This window comes from Protopterus annectens, chromosome 2.part2 (assembly GCF_019279795.1).
Source record: "Protopterus annectens isolate FY-2018-M chromosome 2.part2, PAN1.0, whole genome shotgun sequence".
NCBI lineage: Eukaryota > Metazoa > Chordata > Ceratodontiformes > Protopteridae > Protopterus > Protopterus annectens.
The window spans coordinates 1,056,873,326-1,056,894,238 of NC_056730.1; the positions used below are offsets into that span (position 1 = coordinate 1,056,873,326).

A 20,913-nucleotide genomic window follows, 5' to 3' on the forward strand; every position below is an offset into this window, starting at 1 on the left:
CCCAGATTCAAAGGCAAGATAATTGACTTTAGTAATTGGCTATGCAGTTGGTATCATACTAGGGGGAAACCTGCTTTGCCAGGGATTGCCTTCACATCTTTTATCAAGGCTTTCGCATTCTGGCTAAAGCCTGTATTGTTCCTATAGTGTCTTTTTTAGGCAGAGTCCATCTGGCGAACATTCCAACCCAGTAAATTCTAATTTGGAGCACATGAATGTGGCGCAACTCAATGTCAAGAGTCATAACAAAGACCTGAACTTGAGCCTTTCCTACAACTTCAACATATTCCTATATGTATAGTTGCAGAATGTGGCTTCAGAGCAGTGAAAGCATTCTCTTTATTCCTGAGTATAATGGCTATCACATGTCCAAACCCAATGGCCTTTTTGGGGGAGTATCACTATTTGTCAAGGATATCATCACCTCACAACAGATTCATTAGGAACACCACATGAGAGTTTCTAGAAGTCTAAATCACCCTAGACAAGACTAATTACCACTTCATAGCTAGCTACAGAACACCCTCTAAGTCCCCTTCTGAGCACAACAACTATCATAGCACATTAGCTGAAATACCCATTAAACCCAAGACCTTTTTGTTGAGGGAATTCAGCTACCCACCAGTAATCTGGCTGACCTACACTGCCAATGGTCAGTATGCCTAGTATTTTATTGACATTATAAATGCTAACTCTCTTTCACAAACAGTTAACCATCTTACTAGGGTCCTCACTATCCTGGATCTAGTCCTCACAGATATGGTCAGTTCTTACACAGCTCCATACGTATCATCTTGTCTTGTTAAATCAGATTGTAATTTAGGGACATTTTCCTGTAAAACTGGTGGTACTTCCCTGTAAATAGCTCCATGTTTAGGGACATCTCAAAAGCAAACCTTCTTTAATTACTTGATGACTTAAATTAATTCTGCTGTAATCCTCCTCGGAAGCATCTTATTGCTAAAGCTGCTACCTATGACTCTGACTTCTACTCCCACTTTAATAGCTGTATTCATAAGGTAGTCCCTGTCTACAACAAATATACTGATAAGTTTAAAAACAAACCCCTCTGGTAGAAAACCCATGTAAATATATTGAATAACAAGGGAAAGAAATTGCTTAATCCTTATAAGAGGTCTCATTCTACATACCTTAACAGCACACTCAAGCAAACTAACAAGAGCTTAAAGGAACCAATAGGAAGCTCAAAGCTGGGAATGAACTAAAAATAGCCACTAAAACCAAGAATAACTACAGATCTTTATTTAACTATGTTAGGAAGTTAAGCAGTGACACACAACAGTATTCAGAGCTAGTCCACAATAGTACTACATTCTCTGACCCAAAGGAAATAGCTAATATCCTAGCTAAAAATTTAGTTCACATTTTACACCACCCACAATTATAGCCATCATACAGGTTCCACAATCCCAACCACCCCCTTTGGTTACTATGGAATAAGTTCTCTTAGCCTTTTGAAAAACTTAGAATTCTTCATTCAGAATCCCTGACAACATACTAGGCTGCCTGATTATCAGTGCCAAATATGGCCTTTCTGAACCCCTACTTCAACTCTTTAATCTGAGTTGCTCCACTGCTTACATTCCTGAAGCCTGGAAAACAGATATCATAATGCCATTACACAAGGGTGGCCACACCACAGACCCTGGAAACTATAGAGCCATAAATCTCACTGACCTCATGTAAAGCTATGGAACTCATTATCTGAGACTTCATTCATTTGGACATTGAAAATCTGTTAACACTGCAGCCTCATCAATTTGACTTTATCAGACGAAGGTCCTGCCTCTTTAACCTTATTAATTACTTTGAAAAAGTAACCGAAGCAGTGGATACTGGTTATGCAGTGCATACATCATATCTAGATCTGGCCAAGCCTTGACACTATTCTCCCTGTAAGCATTATTGATAGACTTGTAAGTCTCAATATAAATCCTTATATTGGGTGATAGCTAGATAACTGGTATGTGACAGAACTCATGTGGTTAGAGTAGAAGATACCACTTCTGAAAGCAAAACAGTTACCACTTGTGTTCCACAGGGCTAAGTTTTAGGCCGTCTCCTATTTGGCATATATTTCTCAGCCCTTCAGGCCAACACTTCTGACCCATGATTAACTAAGTTTGCAGCTGACTGTAAATTGTGTGTTGCTATTCACTCTTCAACTAACTCACAAATGCTCCAACTTGGTTTAGACTATGTTAACAATTGGTGTAAAGACAATAGTCTCAAGTTAAATGTGAAAAAAATGTAGCATTGTTCATTTTGGTAAACAAATCACTTACCATATAGGAGATGTACCCCTCCAATCAGACTGTTGTAAGGGAACTGGGTACTCTTATTCACAATTCCTTATCATTTGACTGTCATGTCTCCACAGTAGTTCCAAAAGCCTTTTATCTAGCCCATCTAATTTCTTAAGACATTTCCACTAAATCTAAAGAAGTCTTAATTCCCCTTTATTCAAAACTTATCAGACCCATTATTGAATATAAAGCACCTTTTGGCATGTATTTATCTAAATAGCTCACACAACTTGAGAGACATCAGAGATTCATAACAAAAAAAAACATCAGTGGCCTCAAAAGTCTTACTTATCAGGAGAGACTGCAAGCCCTTTCTCTGTACTCCATCTTTTATAGACTTCTCCATGGAGATCTATGTCTTGCCTTTCATACCATGAAATATCAAACATTATTTGATCTCTTATTCCTTCACAGAACTAATGGAACATCAAATACTAAGTTAAAGAAACTAAACCATCAGCAGCAGATAAATAAGACATGTTGGTGTGATAGATCCATATCCCACTGTATCCCTCACCTCTGGAACAAACTTCCGGTACATGTCAAACAGAGTAGCACCCTTCTCGCCCTTAAGGTAAACCTAGATAACTGGATGGGCAGCCTCAAATTCTCTCCTGGTCTATCTTGCCTTATCCTCCTTGAGGCTAGATGGACATTTTGGACAGTGTTTCTGGCTAGACTTGAAATGGTCTGTAGACCAACTGCCTAGGACTTACCTATGAACTTGTGAACAAAAGGAATAAATATGAAGTGAAACATATTCATTGTGCTGCTCTTCTATTATCTTTACTGACATAATGTAACTTTCATTCTCACAGGAAATCAAATGCATGGCATCAGCAATCAGTATCACTACACGTCAGTCTCAGGTAGACATCAATAATAGATAACAGATCAGCAAGGTCAGCCTTAGGCCAGTTGGACCAATTTGGCCCAACATGGACCTCCTCCCCTAGGAGGTCCTCTCACTAGGCTGCAACAGGCTCTTTATGTCTTACATGACCCAGGGATTTGCCTGAGAGATAATACAGCAAAGTCCAAGACATTTACCTACTGGTAGTCTTGTACTAGCTACAAGTCTTGTTTGTGGCAGACATTTCCTGTCATGAACTGCAGTGGTGGCTAGTCTGGTATTATTAGTAACCACAGCTTCAAGTCTTTTATAAGGCTCGCAGTCCCATAGTTGTCAGTTGCTGTTGCCAAATGTTCAACAGCATCTTCAACCCAAAACTGATCAGATTAGCCATCTGTTTTTATGTACAGTTCCAGTAATTGCCTCAGAAGAGCAGGCTTAATTTGAGGGCTAACAGAAAAGTACTATGTTTTATTTTGCTATTCTTTTTGGAATGGAGTTCATGAATAGTTGTTAATGAATACGGTTGCAAGAAATGTCTGTGGAATTGTCAGCCTGAGAAAGTATGAAAGCAAACACTAGTAAGCATAAAAAATAGATTCTATGATGTGAAGTTACTTCTGATCACCAGGAAATGTGATAGTATATTATTAGTTCAGCAATATGTTAGTAAAATGGCTTGCTGCAGTCACAGATAGGAACAAAATCCCAGAGAAATCTAATGTGAAAAATGATTCCCTTGGCTGAAAGTGGAAAGACAATAATAGAAACAGTTTGACTCATAGATGTACTACAGGGGTATTGCGGCTTCAGTCACATACAGAATAGGCTGGACAAGCAGAAACCTAATGCAAAAAAATTGTTTGACAAGATTGGGGATGTGTTTTGAGGGGAAGTGTATTAAAGAAAGCTGAAAACAATTGTTTATGTTCTCCCTACAGCCATGCGGTTTCATTAAGGCATTCCAATTTATTCCTAATTGCCAAAACATGATGCTTAGTGACTTTTCTAAATTATCCCTGCATATTTCATATTGTTGCCCTTGTGACCTGGCATATTGCTGGAAAAGATCTGCATATATAATGGTCCATTTATCCAATTTAACAAGTAACTAAATACGTAAAAATATTTATAAGTGTGGTGATATTTGCGGAAAGCTGTTCTAAGAAGAGGCTTGTGATTATTACTATTAATGTTCACTATACTGAGGAGGTTTAATAGTTTTATGTAGTCTTGTGAAACACATTGACTGTAACAAGATCTGAGAATTAATTACATAAGGAAACAAGTATAGGAGATGATTAGAAGCCCATGAAGAAAGAGAGGCTAATAAAGTATAATTTATGTTAGAAGTTTTGCATTCTCATTATGGGTCCCCAGCCTTCTCACAACCATTAACCACAGCTCTATTGTCTTATGTGTCCAGTACTTTCTGGCATCCAAGGACATTGGGCAAGGGAAGCAAGTGCCGGGGACTGGGATGTGTCAAAAGATTTTACCAGGTTTCATGTTTGAAATGAGCTTACTTCAGAGTAGCGTAGTCTGCAGCACCTCTCAAAGGTACTGAATTTATAGAGCACTTTACTAAAAAAGGCAGTTTTATTGATTTGTTTATTTACTTAAGAGGTTTAACCATGGAAGAGCACTGATCCACCTAGACAAGAAGAGTACCTGTACACATACCTCTCAACCTAGAAACATCACAAATCTGGACAAGGCCCACGAAAAAGAGCTACAAATCTGTACACTGATTAGCATAAAATTTACATACATAATAATGTAACCCTGCCCACTCAAGTGGAATTGTGGGATACCAGCTTTCAAACGCAAATTGAAGAACAGACAACCAAAATATGGCACCAGAGTCCCCCTGCAGCCATTGCAATGTCCGATTACCTGGCTATTTTGCCACATTTACCATAAACACTAATGAGCATACTGCTTTACTTCTACAATGATTATTTGGATTTTATATTTACATTTTATACCACAAATTGCACAATGCACAAACACTAATAGACATATGCTAAACAAAGCAATAATGTCTCACAATGAAAATAGACTTAGCATTAAATCTTCTCTGCCCTTGAAACTCACATTCTTTGAAACAGAATTGAAATCCACACCACATCCAAAAAAATGCATCTGGCCAGTGGTGAATAAATATTACCATAGGCCCCTTGCACACAAAACAAGAAACATACATGTGTTTTTTGATACACTTTCTTGACTTTATTAAATTATATTCCTTGTATAATACAGCACACTTGTCAGACTTAGAGCACATTTTAAATTTATTGTTTGAACATTTTTCCAGTAGGCAATGAAACAAAATGCATGAACCAATAATGACAAAACTGCGTAATTCAGAACATTTCCATCATAAAAGTCTACTTCCACACACAAAACCAATAATGGGGGAATACATAATTCAGTTCTCACTTCTAAGAGCTTTGTGAAAAAAAGTACACCATCTTACAAGAAATGCCAAGTTAAAAATTTCATGTAGAGAAAAATCGAGGGAAGCCAGGGTTTTCCTCCAATACTGTGACAGTGACTCATGCAGTTTTCATGCCTAGAAAGGCAACTAAGACAAACACAAGGTAAAGACAGAAAAGAAAAAAACAAAGTGACCCTAAATGCTAAAGTATCTCTGGCTTTTCATAACTTTATATTATACTACATTAAATACATCTACAATGTATGTGCAGAAAAAAAGTCCTCACCCAATGCAGAGTATTTTCTATTGTATGATCAGTGCATCATGGGCAGTGTGTATAGTTGCATGGTTTTCATAAATAAGCAGAAAGATGGGGAAGGAAGGAAGAGAAAGAAAGAAAGTGAAAGAAAGAAAGAAAGAAAGAAAAGGAAAGAAAATAAAGCAATTATCTGTAAGGCTGTTTTTAACACATGCCAGAGAAGAAGTACCACACTCCCCAAGCATCCAGTGCAGTGTCAGTGATGTAATGGGGCTCGGACATCATAGGCAGCATCTAACTAATGCAGTGTATTCTACATTGGGGCGGCCTGCAACAAGCAAAGAAAAAAATATGACTGCAATATATGGGGATGTTACTTCTTTAGAAAAAAGACAACCCCCCCAAAAAAAAAAACCCTGCAAAAATGACATTATCAGTGCAAAAAAATCACCCAGCATTAATTGGCATCTTCAAAGACTTTGAGAAAGCAGACGTTCAGTACTAAAAATTGTCCAGAGTTCTGTGACTGCATTGCAACTTTGCAATCTGAAGCACTATGAAGTCTGGTTTGATTATCTCAGCAACACTGAATTTTGCTTACTGAACAATACATATTATATATTCATTCATTCTCCAATATCTTCTGTCTTATTCTACGTTGTGAGGGAGCCAGAACTTATCCCAACAAGTAACTGAATAAGGCAGAGAAGAAATGTGGATGAAATGACAGCCCATCATGGGATGCACACAGATGCTCACTTCTAGCATGTAACTGCTGTTTATCATCCATTTTGCCCTCAGCCCCTCACCACCCATTCACTCATAAAATTACTATATCTCCTATAGATGAGGTCACATTTAATACTTATTTCTCACTGCACACGAGATGTTAAAGACATGATGCAATATTAATACTGTTCTAATATAGTAATTTATTAATGAAAAACATATATAAGAAACCAGTAAGAAAAGCAGGGGGACTGTACATGAAACAAATGCTTTATTACAAGGTAAGACAGACTTTAGAGACTGCAGCAGTGAACTGAGGATGAGTGAGTGGTTACAACAGAGACAGGAAGGGTATGAGAGCTATTGAGAACTGATGTTTTATCTACATAGGAGTGAAGTTGTTCATTCTCTACAAGGACACAGCTGGGATACTTAAAGCCTGGATTAAGGTTACAATAGTGCAGTTGCATGCAGCGAGCTCCAAAACTAAACTCAGTAACTACAGACCAGTAGTTCTTTTATGCATTCTGGGAACAATGTAGTAAAAAGGAACTACTGAGAAACTTGTATACAAATGGAAATATTGGCATTTGTATTTCATCCTAAGACAAGGGCAACAAAGCTTTAAACACATCTACACAAATTCAAACACAATGCATTTTTACTTTTTTCCACTGGCATCTTCACTAATTTTTTTTTTGTTCTCATCATCTCCTTACTGAATATCATGTATTACAGGATATGCTTCCACTGCTGTTCAGAGCAAGAGTGATGCTGTGCTAAAACAAAGCCTTCAGAGTCCATGTATCCTGTAAAACAATAATCATTCTCTTAATACAATGCATTATAGTCTCCAGTGAATAGTACTCTAAAATCTATTCATCTACCATCAGTGAACACTTACACAAATGGAATAGTCATGCAACCTGGAATCTACCCAACAGACACTAAGCAAGACACACACTGGAATGTCAATTCAGCACTCATAAAGATTTAGAAACAGTTTACAATAAGCTATTAATCTAAGCACCATGCCTTTGAGGAAAAGAGCACCCAGTGGGAACATGGAAACATTTAAACATGTAGTCTTCAAACACAGCAAATGGGGCAAAGAATCAAACCAGAGACCACAAATACATTAAAACAACACTAACTTCTCTGTAGCATATTCCCAAACTGCAGTATTATCTCAAACATATGAAGCAACAATACTAACCAACCTGTAAGCTGCATACTGCACTATTATTATTTTTTAGTGCAACTGCTCGTTCTGTTTTGAATTTGTATCCTGCAAGAGAGCACTTATCATCTGTAGCAGTAACTTCATAAATGTTAAATTATGGCAGACCAACTGCTGAGCATTGGAAGCACATGGATTATGCAGTGCTGTCATAGCTCTCAGCCTCGTAGCACAAACAAAAAGTACACACACACACACACACACACACACACACACACACACACACACACACACACACACACACACACACACACACACAGCATTAGCTTACCTGGCTCCATTCCCACACACCTCAGCAGCTTGCAACATTCCCCGGGCCCGGCTCCATTCCAGCTCATCTCAGCAGCTTGCACCATTCCCCAGCTCCATTTCCGCTTGTCTCTGCAACTTGCAGCATTCCCCAGCTTGTCTCTGGCTTACCCAGCTCTATTACAATGCTTATTTCTTGCAGCAGCATTTCCTAGCTCATCTCTCTCTGAAACTTACTTATTTAATTCTCCCTCGTGGCAGCTAAGTTCCATTCCATTTCCTCCTTGTGGCTGGTGCCAGAAATGCACGCAATGTTATTGTTTGAGCTAGCTGAGCTCAATTCCGACTGGTTGGTATGGTAGGCCGTTTCACAGTGTTGACATCATCGCACATGTGATAACGTCAGCTCAAAATACCGGGGGGGGGGATTTCAAAACAACAGCTGGGAAATTGGAAATGAAGGGGTGCCACTCGGGAATCATGGCACCCCATGTTTTGGACCCCAAAACTCGGTAAAAACTGAGTAATTTGGTACAGTTGGGAGGTATGCCTGTGCATTGTCATAAAATGATATAGTGTAATGTTTATTTAGACAAAATTATATAGAAAGAACAAAGCATTTACAGAATGTCCAACTGCTGGGCATGGGATGTGAAGTAGAGCATGGCATTAAACAATTTACTTGAAGAAGGGAAAGGAGGAAGACAGAAAAGAGGTAAAAGGGGTAAATGTACAGCAGCTTCCTGTACAGGTTAGGAGATTCAGGTAAAACTATGGGAGTTTGGGGACATGTTTACTGGTAAGCCAGTGTGCACCCATCTGATAAAGCACCATGTAGACAAAGGACTTCAGTGGCCCATCAAATAAACCCTTTACAGTGTGATTAAGTTAAGCAGACTCTTAGACAGGAAATATATGAGATTTTGGATCTGGGGTTCAGTCAGGTGTCTGATAGTTTTTTGCTTCTGTTTTAATATGTCTTGTGACAAAATACAAGCTAATAAATAAACATATTGTTTTAAGTTTAACACATTAATAGCATGCATTCCTGATACTTAATCTGAAATACTTTTTATAGGTTCGTAGGTAGGTACTAGGCTATCGGCTCAAGGGCCTAAGTAAGCCTAACAAAGAAGGTTCCCTGGCTTACGACACCCAAGAAAATTATTTTCATGTGCCCCTGTCAAGCTGAGCCACAGAAGTGTTCCCCAGGATGTACTTCCTATTTCCCATCCACTCATCAAGATTTTTCTTGAAGAGTGCTAATGAGGAACTTTGCTTGATATAGATGGGTAGCTTGTTCCAGAGTATGGGAAGTCTCTGGGACAGGAATCTATCCCTCCAGCATGTCCTGTTTATTGTGGTGACAAGGTTTAGGTCCCTAGAGCGTGTAGCTCAGAGAGCTTGGGATTTCTTTAGGTCTAGCATGTCCAACAGCTCTGGGTTTGACATAGCTTTATATGTTAAGCAGAGATCACCTTGTAGGCAACATGCTATGGAGTAAAGCTGGAGTTTTTTGAGACAGTCAGTGTTTGAGGCCAGTAATCCTCTTTGTGAGGTATTTCTGTGGTCTTTTCAGCTGCTGCAGATGTCTTGTGAGGTACATTCCAAAAGGGGCATTGTACTCTATAATGGGTCTAATGAGTGTCGGATAGAGGGGAACAATTACCTCTTTATTCCTGAATGAGAACCCTTTTGTGATGAGGTGTGCCACATAGAAGGATTTCCTGACTACTGTGGTGAAGTGATTATCAAAGGAGAGACTACTGTCCACCTGGGTCCCAAGGTCTCTTATCACACATTCGTCATTAAGTAAACTGCCGCCTATGTGGTAGTTCATGGGTACAGAGTTTTTACCAAAGGGGATGGCAGTGCACTTTTTGGCATTGAGCTTGAGGCCATTGCTCTGACACCAGACATCTGTCTCAGTGAGTCCCTTCTGTAGGATGTCCACATCATTTGGGGACTCGACTATGGCTCCTAGTTTGCAGTCATCTGTGAACTTCATTAGCCAAAGGCCTTCTGTGTTAGCCTGTACTTCAGAGAAGTAGATACCAAACAGGAGAGGTCCCAGGACTGAACCCTGTGGTACTTCACTTGTCACTGGTTTGAAGTCCTATTTGGAGTCTGCAACTTTTACAGTGTGGGTTCTGTCAGTGAGCCAGTTGGCAACCCATCTTGTGACATAGGGATTTATACCTAGTTTAGTGAGTTAAGCTATAATTCCAGAATGGGGGATGGTGTTGAAAGCCTTGGTGAGGTCAAGATAGGCTGTGTGAACCACCTTACCCTCGTCTACAGCTTTGGTGACTGCCTCGAAGTCAATCAGGTTCAGGATGCATGACCTGCCTTTCACAAACCTGAACTAGGTGGGATCCAGAGTTTGAAGGTTACCAATATCATTGTTTGTTTATGAGTTTCATGATGATATGCTCCATGGCCTTACAGACCAGGCTCGTCAGGCTAATAAGGCGATAGTTCCCGGGATCAGTGGTGGCTCCCCCTTTGTGAAGTGGGATAACTGTTGCTGTGTGCCATTCAGTGGGCACAAAGCCTGACATGAGGCAGTGATTGAACATGGTGCTTAGGTGGGGAGCAAGTTCATTCTAAAGTTCATCTAAAACGCAGCCTGGGATGTCCGGTCCCACGGATGCTGTGTTTTTGGCTTTAGAGAGTGCAGCTTTTACCTGCGTAGTTGTGATTACAAGGACTCTGCATTCTTCCTATATAGATATGGGTCCTTTAGGGGGTGAGAGGGGGGGTAAAGTTAGCACTGAACCTATCTGCCAGGATGTTGGCAATATCAGTTGGTTCTGTAATTTTCATGCCATTGTGCTGTAACTCAGAGCAGATCTGGGTGTTGCCACTGAGATTCTTGACATAGCTATAGAATGCTTTGTGGTTGTCCTTAGATGCAGTGGCAATTTTGTTTTCATAGCTAGCTTTGGAGGATCTTATAAGGGATCTTAGCTTCTTACTGAGGCTGACCAGGAAGCTCCTCCACTCATGGGATTTTACTCTCTTTTGCAACAGTTTCTTCCTTCTGTTGTAGAGCTTGTTTATGCCAGGTGGCCACCAGATTGGCTTCCTTTTTTTTGGAGGATAGCGTCTTGGTTCTGTTTGGGATAGCATGATCCATGCACTCGTGTATGTGCTTATAGAGTGCATTTGTGTAGGATTCAGCAGTCGTAACTGTATTGTCCATCTGCATTGGTGTCATGAAGTTCACCACTTCTCTCTTAAGAAGCATGAAGTTGGCTTTGGAGAAATTTTTTACCATAGTTTCCTTAATGGGGGTGGGGAGTGGGATGTGGATATCTAGGGTGATTAGCTTATGGTCGGATCTGACCAACGAGGAGTTGACTTCAGGTGTGGAACACCGGTCACTCATGTTGGTAATGACTAGGTCTAGGATATTGTTGACCCTGGTGGGGGTGTGGATATGTTGATCCAGGTCACTGGAATTTATGAATTCCAGAAAGTGTTGAGCAAAGGAGTTGATGCATGAGTAGCTTTCCCAGTTAATGGTGGGGTAGTCGAAATCGCCCATTATTAGGGTGTTTGGTTGTACCCTAATATTTTCCAGTGTATCAAGAAATGAGGAGTGGGAATCCTGGAGCATGGTGGGGGATCTGTAGCAAGCTACAATTTTGGTTGCAGTTTTGCCAAGAGTTAGTTGTACTTGGATAATTTCGGCTGCATTATGCTGAGCAGCTATCCTGGAGGTGTGGATATCCTTAATGAATATGGACACACCTCCGCCTTTGGTGTTCCGGTCCAGGTTAGACAGCCAAAAAGTGTGTTATGAGTTATAGCCTGGTAGTGCACGGGTGGTCTCTGGAGCCTTGAACCAGGTCTCAGCCACTGCACAGATATCAATGTTCTCCATTTTGAGTGCCTCAAGGGAGTGCATTTTAAGATTTAGACTTCTAGCATTGAATAGCATTACCCTCAGTTTTTGCTTGCCTGTTCCTGTTACGGTGGTGAATTTGTCATTTTGAACCTTGCCTTAAAAAGGCACTATACAGGTGGCAAGAGCTGGGTGACAGGTGCAGGCCATCACTGGCAAAGCATCGTGGTCTGTCAACCATGTCATCCTAGGCAGACAGATACTGGATCCCCTCAGAATGACACCAGAAGCTTAGCCAATTGTTTAAGTCAATCATTTTGTCCTTGTACTGTGGTATCATTGTGGGTGATGGCAGAATGCTACTCAGGGCTAGGGTCATACCTGCCTGGGCTACAAGATTGGGGAGCTCTTCCATGTCTCTTTTCATGTAGTCCAGGGAGGTATGTCTTAAGTCGTTCACACCAACAAGGACAATGACAGAGTCATATTTGTACTTGTTGTGGAGTGACCTGAGTGCATAGGTTATGTGGCGGATCCTGGCTTTAAGTTCAAGAAGGCAGCAAGTGGAGGGAGGGATAGGGTTGTAGATGGTGAGCAGTAGTGTGGGGCCCCACCAAAGTGGGCTAAATTGGGCCCTACAGTTGTTAGGACTTGCCCTGCAAATCAGGCATGCATTAGCATACTATTACAAGTGTACAACAACTATCAATAATTTTGCATTACTTTTTTTTCCTAATGTGTTATTCTATCCAGACACAAAAGATGAAGTAATGGTAAGAGGCTGTGAAGGACTGCAGTTTTGATGGCAGAGATGAGTCTGTTTCATTTCTTCCTTACAGGCATACCTTTCAATCTCTTAACACAATAAACATGGACAAAGCCAAAAAGTAATGGGGTGAGTGACAAAGGCCCAAAACTCTGGACAGATTTTTAATATTGTTCCTATCAACTTAGAAAGCTGCTAGAAAAAAACAGCTATTGCATTAGCATGTAGTCCCCTAAGGATATGAAGTCTGAATCTCATATACCTGTCATTATCTACTGACTTCAGTCTTCAATTATTTGCAGAAAACAACAAATTGTATGAGGAACAGACCACAAACTGGAGTTAAAAATCTGGACATTCTGCAAATATCTGGATAGTTGAAAAGTATACCTGTCTGTTTTAATCAAGAGCAGCTCATTGCTGTGTGATAGTTACACTCTTACCAAAAGCATAAAAAAGTTGCTTTGTTTCCATTTTATGCCAAGGTTAATCACTGGACACTCTTATTGGATCATTGTATATATAAGGCAACTTTGACCAGAGGCTATGCGTGCCTTGCCAACACTTTTCCTTTTGCTAGGAAAGTAACACCTGCAAGCTATGGGACAAATGTAATGGTACCTATCCAGCTGTTCAAGCTACATTTGAAGGATAACAAGGAATGACATTGCTTAACATGGAGGTAGAGCCTGTTCTAGAGCAAGGGGAGATGTTAGGTGATGACCATATCACTCCACTTAGCTTTATTTATTCATTCGTTCATGAAGGTTAAGATCTGTGGTTCTGGTATTAGTTGTACAATTTGATTTGGCAAAGAAAAAGAGGTTAAGAAGAACAGCATCCCTATGGGCACAGGTCTCCCCTCATGAGCATGTAAAACACTGAATACAAGAACAAGGACTCCAGCCTATACTGGTAGCTAAGGTTCCTCTTTGTTATGAAGCACTGTGTTTTTTGGTTTGTTTTGTTGTTTGAGTTTTTTAATACACTTTGCCGGCTATATGTCAAAAGGTGTGTTATATTTTGCAATAGGTATGGCTAGTGCAGAATATAGGGTAACAGTGACTTCCCTGGTTCTAGAAGAAATGGCTTTGGCAATTCATCACAAAATGTAAAAGGTTTTCCTAACTACAGTCATTGCATGATGGTCAAGAGGGGCAGCCATTAAACCTCTGGCCCAGATCCCTTCTAACTTATTCATACAGGAACAGGATGTCTTAAATGCAGTAGGATGTAGAGTGTTTCTGCTGCCCAAAGGGAATGATGCTACATTACTTGGTGTTTAGTCTGTGTTCCCCTTCTAAGGTCCAAAAACTGACTTATTAACTTTAGTCAGTTATTTTTGGAGAGTATATGTACCCAAAGGGAATCTGCAAACACATCCAACTTGCAATCATCAGCAAACTTTGTCTAATAGAGATCACTATTATCAGTTTGAAGGTCTTGAAAATAGATGCCAAACACTGGGGGGCCCAAGTACAGATCCAGGGGGACATTTGGTCAGCTTCTTTCTGTCAGAGGAGGTGTCACCCACAAGGGCATATACATTATATCCTTAAGTCAGTTTGTTATTCATTGTTATTCCTCTTACCATGCATGGATTTATGTTTAAGGCCATCAACTTATAAATACATTGTTCATGTGGTACAGTATCAGATGCTTTGGCCACTGTCAACTGCCTGACTGATGATCACAAACTACTTGGCATAAGAACTGCCAGAGGACTTAAACTACTGTATAAATAATTTTGTTTAAAAAAAAAGTTAAGCGCTTTTGGCCTCTATTGGAACAGGTGGTTAAGAGTCCAAGAGGTGGACCATATGAGCACACCTTACAATATAGAGAGTTATGGTAGGTAAGACTGAATGCAATTGAAAATTTAGGGTTAAACAATGCTGTTTCTTTAACCAGCTTGTTGAAGCTGAGGGCAGCTAAATTATAGTTTTCTGCACAGTTTCTTTGCATTTTTTACATGTCTTTCAAAAGATTTTTTAAATGCCTTTAAACATGTTTTTTAAATAATTTCTTTGATGATCAAGAAATGTTTTTAATGTGTGTAAATCTGAATTTTATGTCTTAGCTGTGTAGTTTTTAGATTGGCTGTATGGTAATGTTTTTGGTGTAATAAAAGTATAAGTTTTAGATCTTTGTTCCATTAACTATGTAAATTCATTGATGGCAATTGGTTCTCATGTAATGGTTTAGTGAAAAAGTGTATTATATAATGGTGGTAGAAATGAGTAAGTTCTGATGAAGTCCTGATAATAGGGGATGAAAGCGCTTAACTTTTTTGTTGGATAAATTTATTTATGCAGCTGGCTGTTCTTAAGCCAAGCAGATTGTGGTTATCAGTTTTTGCACTTGGCAACCACTTGAGTGACCCTTACAAAGAAGCTGGCAAGATTCAGCAGGCAGGACCTGTTCTTTACAAAGCCATATTGCAGCTGGTCAAGCTTAGTCAAAATTTGATGTTATGATTTATGAATGTGGTGATGAACCATACCATGGACTTTCGGATAAGAGTTACAAGGCTGCTTGGTTTTTAACTTCTGTGGTCAGTGATAGGTCTGCCCTTAAGGTGGGGCCTTACTACAGCAGTGCACCAAGATTCAGGGACATAACCTGTAGCAAGTTTTAAGTTAAACAGTTCAATGGAGGGGATCAGTAAGTGCATTTTAAATGCTGCTTATTAGACGGCCTGGTATGTTGCCTGAGCCCATGGAGGAAATGTTCCTGGTCTTTGGGAATACTTTAAGAATGTGTTACATGGTGATAATGGGGGGGGGTGTAACTAGATAGTTTCAGGGGAGAAATTTGTTGCAAACTTGCTAGTCAGTGTGTTTGCATTGTCTTTTGAGGTTTAAATGTGACACTCTGTTATGACAAAGTGCAGAGCAGTTCTGAGAGTTATTTCTCAGTTTACTGATAGAAGAAGGGATTGTAGCTATCCTTTGCTTCAGCTGCTAGTCTTAATTCATGTGATGTTTTGCTATTTTTATAGTTGCCGTACGTTTCTTAGTGAAGTTGTTAATATCATTCGGATGCTGTGGTGCTTTGGCTCTACAAGGCAGTTTAAAAAAGTTTCTTCTTTCTCTTATATGGTTTATTTTTTGAATTTACCACCATTCCTGGTTTTAGAAGGGACTACCAAGTCAATTGGTTTATCTAAATGGTTATAAAAGTCATTAGTAAAGTTGGCCACATAACTATATTCAAACATAGAGTTGACATGGAGCAAACACACAGGCTAGCAAGTTAGAAATTACATCATACAGTTGTATGACGTTTGCCTTTTTGAAGGTGGTATCAATTACTGAGTGATTAGAAGTTTCTAGGGTAAAGGCAATCAGACTATTGCCAGACATTACGAATGAATGACCAGCCATGGGAAGGGAGCAGCAAAGTTCAAAGTTTGTGACTACCAAGTCAAGAACATTTATACCTATAGTAAGTTTGTGGACAGTCTGATCCAGGGTATTTTTGTTCACTCAATCCAAGAATCACAGAGTATACACAACATGGGAAGTGTAGATGCTGCATTCAATGGAAGGATAGTTGAAGTCACCAAGGGGTAAAGAGCCTTTGCTTACAAGGATATGCTCTAAGAATGCCAGGTATTTATCATGGTCATCTCGTGCCTTGGAGTGTGATCGACAGCAGGCTATGAATCCAACATTTAAGTTTCCTGAGGTGAGCTGAAGTTCAGTAAGCTCGTTGGGGAGGTCACTAGATAAACAATTTAAAGAGATGTTATCCCTGATGAGCACACAAACTCCACCACAGTTAAAAGTGGATCCGAAGGAATGGAAGGCATAGAAGGGGTGCTCTGTAAGGATTTGAATCATGCTTTGGTAACAATGCATCCATGGACATGCTTCTTATGCAGAACTTCTTTTAGGTTAGGTAGTTTATTGTAAAGACTCCTAGTCATACCTCTCAACCTGTTAGAGCAAGAAATCTGGACAAAGACACAAATAATGGGGAGACAAAGGCCTAAATTAGGGACACTTTTTAAATATTGCTCTTACAAACCTAGAAAGTGGATAGAATAACAGGTTGTGCATTAGCATGACTTTTCTGAAGGATGTGAAGTCTGAAATTCACGTGCCATTATATTTTGACTTCAGTCCTCAATGATTTGATAGTGATTTGCCAAAAAACACAATTTTATGAGAAAGAGACCAAAAATATGAGGCACAAATTTGGACATTCTGCGAAAATCTGTACAGTTGAGAGGTAGTGCTGAGTATAGCAACCCTGATATCATCTAGTTAGTGAACTGTGGTGTTTGTCAAGTCGAGATGTTCATTAGATGAACTCTGCCTAAATTATGCACAACTGGGGTAGCCATTATATGGAAGTTCTTGAATGAAAGATGTAGACTTTGTTTTGTAAAGCAAATTGCACAATTCATCACCTTGCCCCAGGGTGACACATAGTGGATCCTCCTGGAATTACACCAGCAGCATAGCCAATTATTGAACCTAATTATTTTTTCCTTAAATCTAGGCAACATTCTAGGTGAAGAGATGATTCCACTCAAAGACGATGTCTTACTGTTAAAGGTAGCATGTTGAACTCCAAATGTCTTTCTGCGTGATTTTAATGGATTTGTGTGCCAGTTCATTTACCACCACATCGTCTACTATCATTTCATAGTCATACTTGCCAGAGAAAAGGTTGAAGGCCCTTGTTATGTCCACTATCTTGGCTTCTGAGAGGTAGCAGATTGAAACATGAGATATGAACAAGCAATATTTGATGCCTAGAGGTGTCAGTAAGATGTGAATACAAAAAGAAAAATCTGTGGTATCCCTCGAAGTCTCAGAAAACCCAGTATGCAACCTATACTGGGCCAAAAGCAAAGCACGCAGAAACTTCACAGTGTGGAGGGTGTGAAATTCACTCTTGAAATATGGCATAACATATTTCAAGGAGTGAACTTCACACCCTCCACACTGTGAAGTGTCTACTTGGTTTGTTTAAGATGTAAATGCAGAAACATCTGGGGACGTCACCTGGTTGTAATGAGTTAAGAGTTATAGAAGGCTTACGCAGAGATTTTTTGGCAGTATCAGCATAATGATGCTGCATTTACATGGGGGAAGGGTCAGTGTTATGATCACTGCACATACTTTATTGTGAGGGGGTGCCTCCCGATTATTTGTACCTCTCACAGAGGGCATCAACAGGGTTAATAAGAAGTTCTTTTTCAGGTACCATAAGACATTTTTTGCACACCCTTAGGATATCAAGTGTTAGAAAGCTGGCAATGGAAGGAGGATGAATCTGCTGTTACTCCATAATGCCCAGAGCTGAAGTGTGAAAAAGAGTCCTTGTGGGAAGTTAAAAGGACTACAAAGGTGTTTATATAATTTGGGCAATTTGGGGAGAACTACAGATATGCTTTTTACAATAAGACTGTTGGACATAGTTTTGCTGAGGTGATAGAGATGGTTCCCTATTAGAACCGCGAAGGTCCACTTACGCGAATACGGAAACGTTGACACGTATTCAGCGAACTGCGAAAACACTGATTGAAGCACGAAATTTGAATCGTCATAGTTGGCCCTTCTGCAGTATAGCACCTTAAGGTAAGTGTGCGATAGTTACGGACCTTAGGGTTAGGGTGCGGGTTAAGGTAAGTGCATACATGGTAGTATATGCAAGCTTTACTTTAGGGTTAGAAGTAGGGTTTTGTTTAGTGTATGTATGTGGTTTATTTATTTTGTTTGGGTAGGTAGTATGTAGCGGAAGGTGGGGATGGCCAACTATGACGATTCGAGATTTTGAATTTCGCGGTTTAAGGTGTTCTGTGTTTTTGTGGTTCACGCAATGTGTGTCGCTGTTTTCGTATTCGCTGAAAAGGACTTTTGTGATTATAATATAGACTTGATAGAGATACCTGAAATACGAGATCATTTATCTCACAAATGCAAGACCTTTGTTAGGTCCAGAGCACACTCACACCTGGTGCAAATTGAGTAAAAGTCAAAAAGTATTACTGACTATATGGAGAAATTGAGGTGCACATACAAACCTCTCTGCAGCTACACCTACAGTGACAGTGCGAACAGCTCATCTGGACACAGTATATAGCAAGCCAGAAAAATAAGAGAACGAATAAAAACAGCCATAAATTCAAGTCTGTAGTCTACAGCTGGCGAATAACAATAATAATTAAACTACTCCCACTAGAATAAACACTACTCTCTCCAAGATGGTGTTCACACTAGTCTACAACAGGCTGAAACCAAAAAATCGGAAGAGAGAAAAATAAGTGAAACTCAGATAAAAAGCAGTTTACCATCAGCAGAAGAAAACTGAAACTGAGCTCAGCCAGATCGAGCTGAACCAAACAAAAGCTAATCAAAGAAAGTGACACTCGGATAAAAAAAAATGTTTAAAATCAGCAGAAGAGCAAAACAATTTTAAGGGCAGTAACAAAATGCATAAATAAATAATAAAAGGAACTTTTCTGACTCTCCTTGAGGTCCAGAAACACTGTAAAGTCTTTCAAACTGACCCAGCTCTCCAATGTCTTACTTGAAAGACAGCATGGAGAGTAGCTGATGACAGCATATAGCAATGCAGGAAAACAACAGAACCAATGAAAAAGACATTTAAATTCAAGTCAATGGTGTATAGATACATAGGAACAACAGTAATTAAACTGCTCCCAGTACAATAATCATTATTGTCTCCAAGATGGTGCCCAGACTAGGCCAGAACAGACTGCACCAAACAAAGGTTTAACAAATAAAACTAAGTGAAACTCCAATAAAAAAACAGTTTAAAACCCATCAGCACTGAAACCACACAAGGCCAGAACAGACTGAAAGCAGCAAAAGTTAACAAAGAACAGTAAGTGAAATCCAAGAAGAAGGTAGTTTAAAATCAGCAGAACTGCAAAATGACTGTAAGTGCAGCAACAAAATATCAAAAAAAAAAAAAAAAAAGAATGTTCATGAGTCTTTGTAAGGTCCAGATACACTTGTAAGCTTCTCAGTGTAGCAAACAACTCCATCTCACTGCAGTCTTACAGGAAAGACCAGACCTTTAGTAGCCCAAATCCTCAAGTTAAGTTTTTGGCTTTACTGGAATATGCTTTTGTCACATCCCATCTTGACTACAGATGTTTTGAGATGCTGCTGTCTCCAGAATGCTTGCTCCTCAGAGAAATGGAGAAAGATCAGGAGAGAAGGATGTACTTTAAAGTGTGTTTTGCTCTTTCACAGAGTATGTGCACTCTTGGAGTTATTTTGTACATGGAAGGAGAGTGGGAGAGTGAAGTCTCTCATGCGGGTGGTATAGGAGTAAGTCTGCCTTTACAGACAGCTGTTTTACAAGACTTAAGTTTCAAGTTTGCCACATTTGATCCCCGGGATTCATGATGCTTGTGCCAGGTGCAGGCATAGCATCGGCATTCTAACACCAAATATGGCCGCCAAGCGATTCAGGTATGAGCTGTTTCCACATACACTACCTGCGTACGCTACGCCTGCACAACTCCCGATCCTTGTATGCTAATTACCCCATGTACAGCAGTGTAGCATGCAAATGAAGGTATGTAGCGATTCAGGAAGTGGTGCAGGTGTAGTGTAAGCATGTAGAAATATAAACCGTAGAAAAGGTTTACATTTTTGCAAACCTAAAATCGGAGCCATGACAGCTGACCAAACACAGGTATTATATTGTTAAGGGTCTATATTAGAACATCGAGGTTTCAAACCTTCGAATGTTCTAATATCAAACCCTACGGAGTGAAAGCTTAAAATATCGAAGCAACAGAAACCCAAATTCTTTCCTAGGGAAAGAATTTGGTTGTCCGTTTCTGTTGCTTCGGTATTTTCAGCGGTGTGGTGGAAAGTTACGGGTCGGGTTCAGGTAAGTGTGCGATTGTGGGGATGTGAGGGTTAGGGCGGGTTAGGTGAGTTAGGGTTAGTGCACAGGTTAAGTATGTGTGCGATTGTGCGGATGTGAGGGTTAGGGCAGATTAGGTGAGTTAGGGTTAGGGAGCGGGTAAGGTGAGTGTGCAACAGTGGCGGACCTTAGGGTTACGGTTTGGGTTAAGGCAAGTGGATAGTGGTGTGTGTATAGTTTAGTGTAGGGTGTGTGGATTGCTGTTTGTTTGGTGTGCTTGTGTTGTGTGTATGTGTTTTGGAACAGCGATTTTTTTCCCCAGGAAAAAAAATCGCTG

General features: G+C 39.9%; 1 protein-coding gene and 1 long non-coding RNA gene across 2 annotated transcripts in view; one reads left to right on the plus strand and one right to left on the minus strand.

Moving 5' to 3' along the window:
- Positions 1-20,913, plus strand: part of LOC122795874 (G-protein coupled receptor 54-like) — an 818,582-nt gene that overhangs the window by 644,104 nt on the left and 153,565 nt on the right. The window lies entirely within an intron of this gene.
- LOC122795875 overlaps positions 5,539-20,913 on the minus strand; it is a 50,295-nt gene continuing 34,920 nt past the window's right edge. The window contains exon 3 of the long non-coding RNA XR_006363876.1: positions 5,539-7,417. This is a non-coding gene — a long non-coding RNA (uncharacterized LOC122795875). The remainder of the gene's footprint in view (positions 7,418-20,913) is intronic.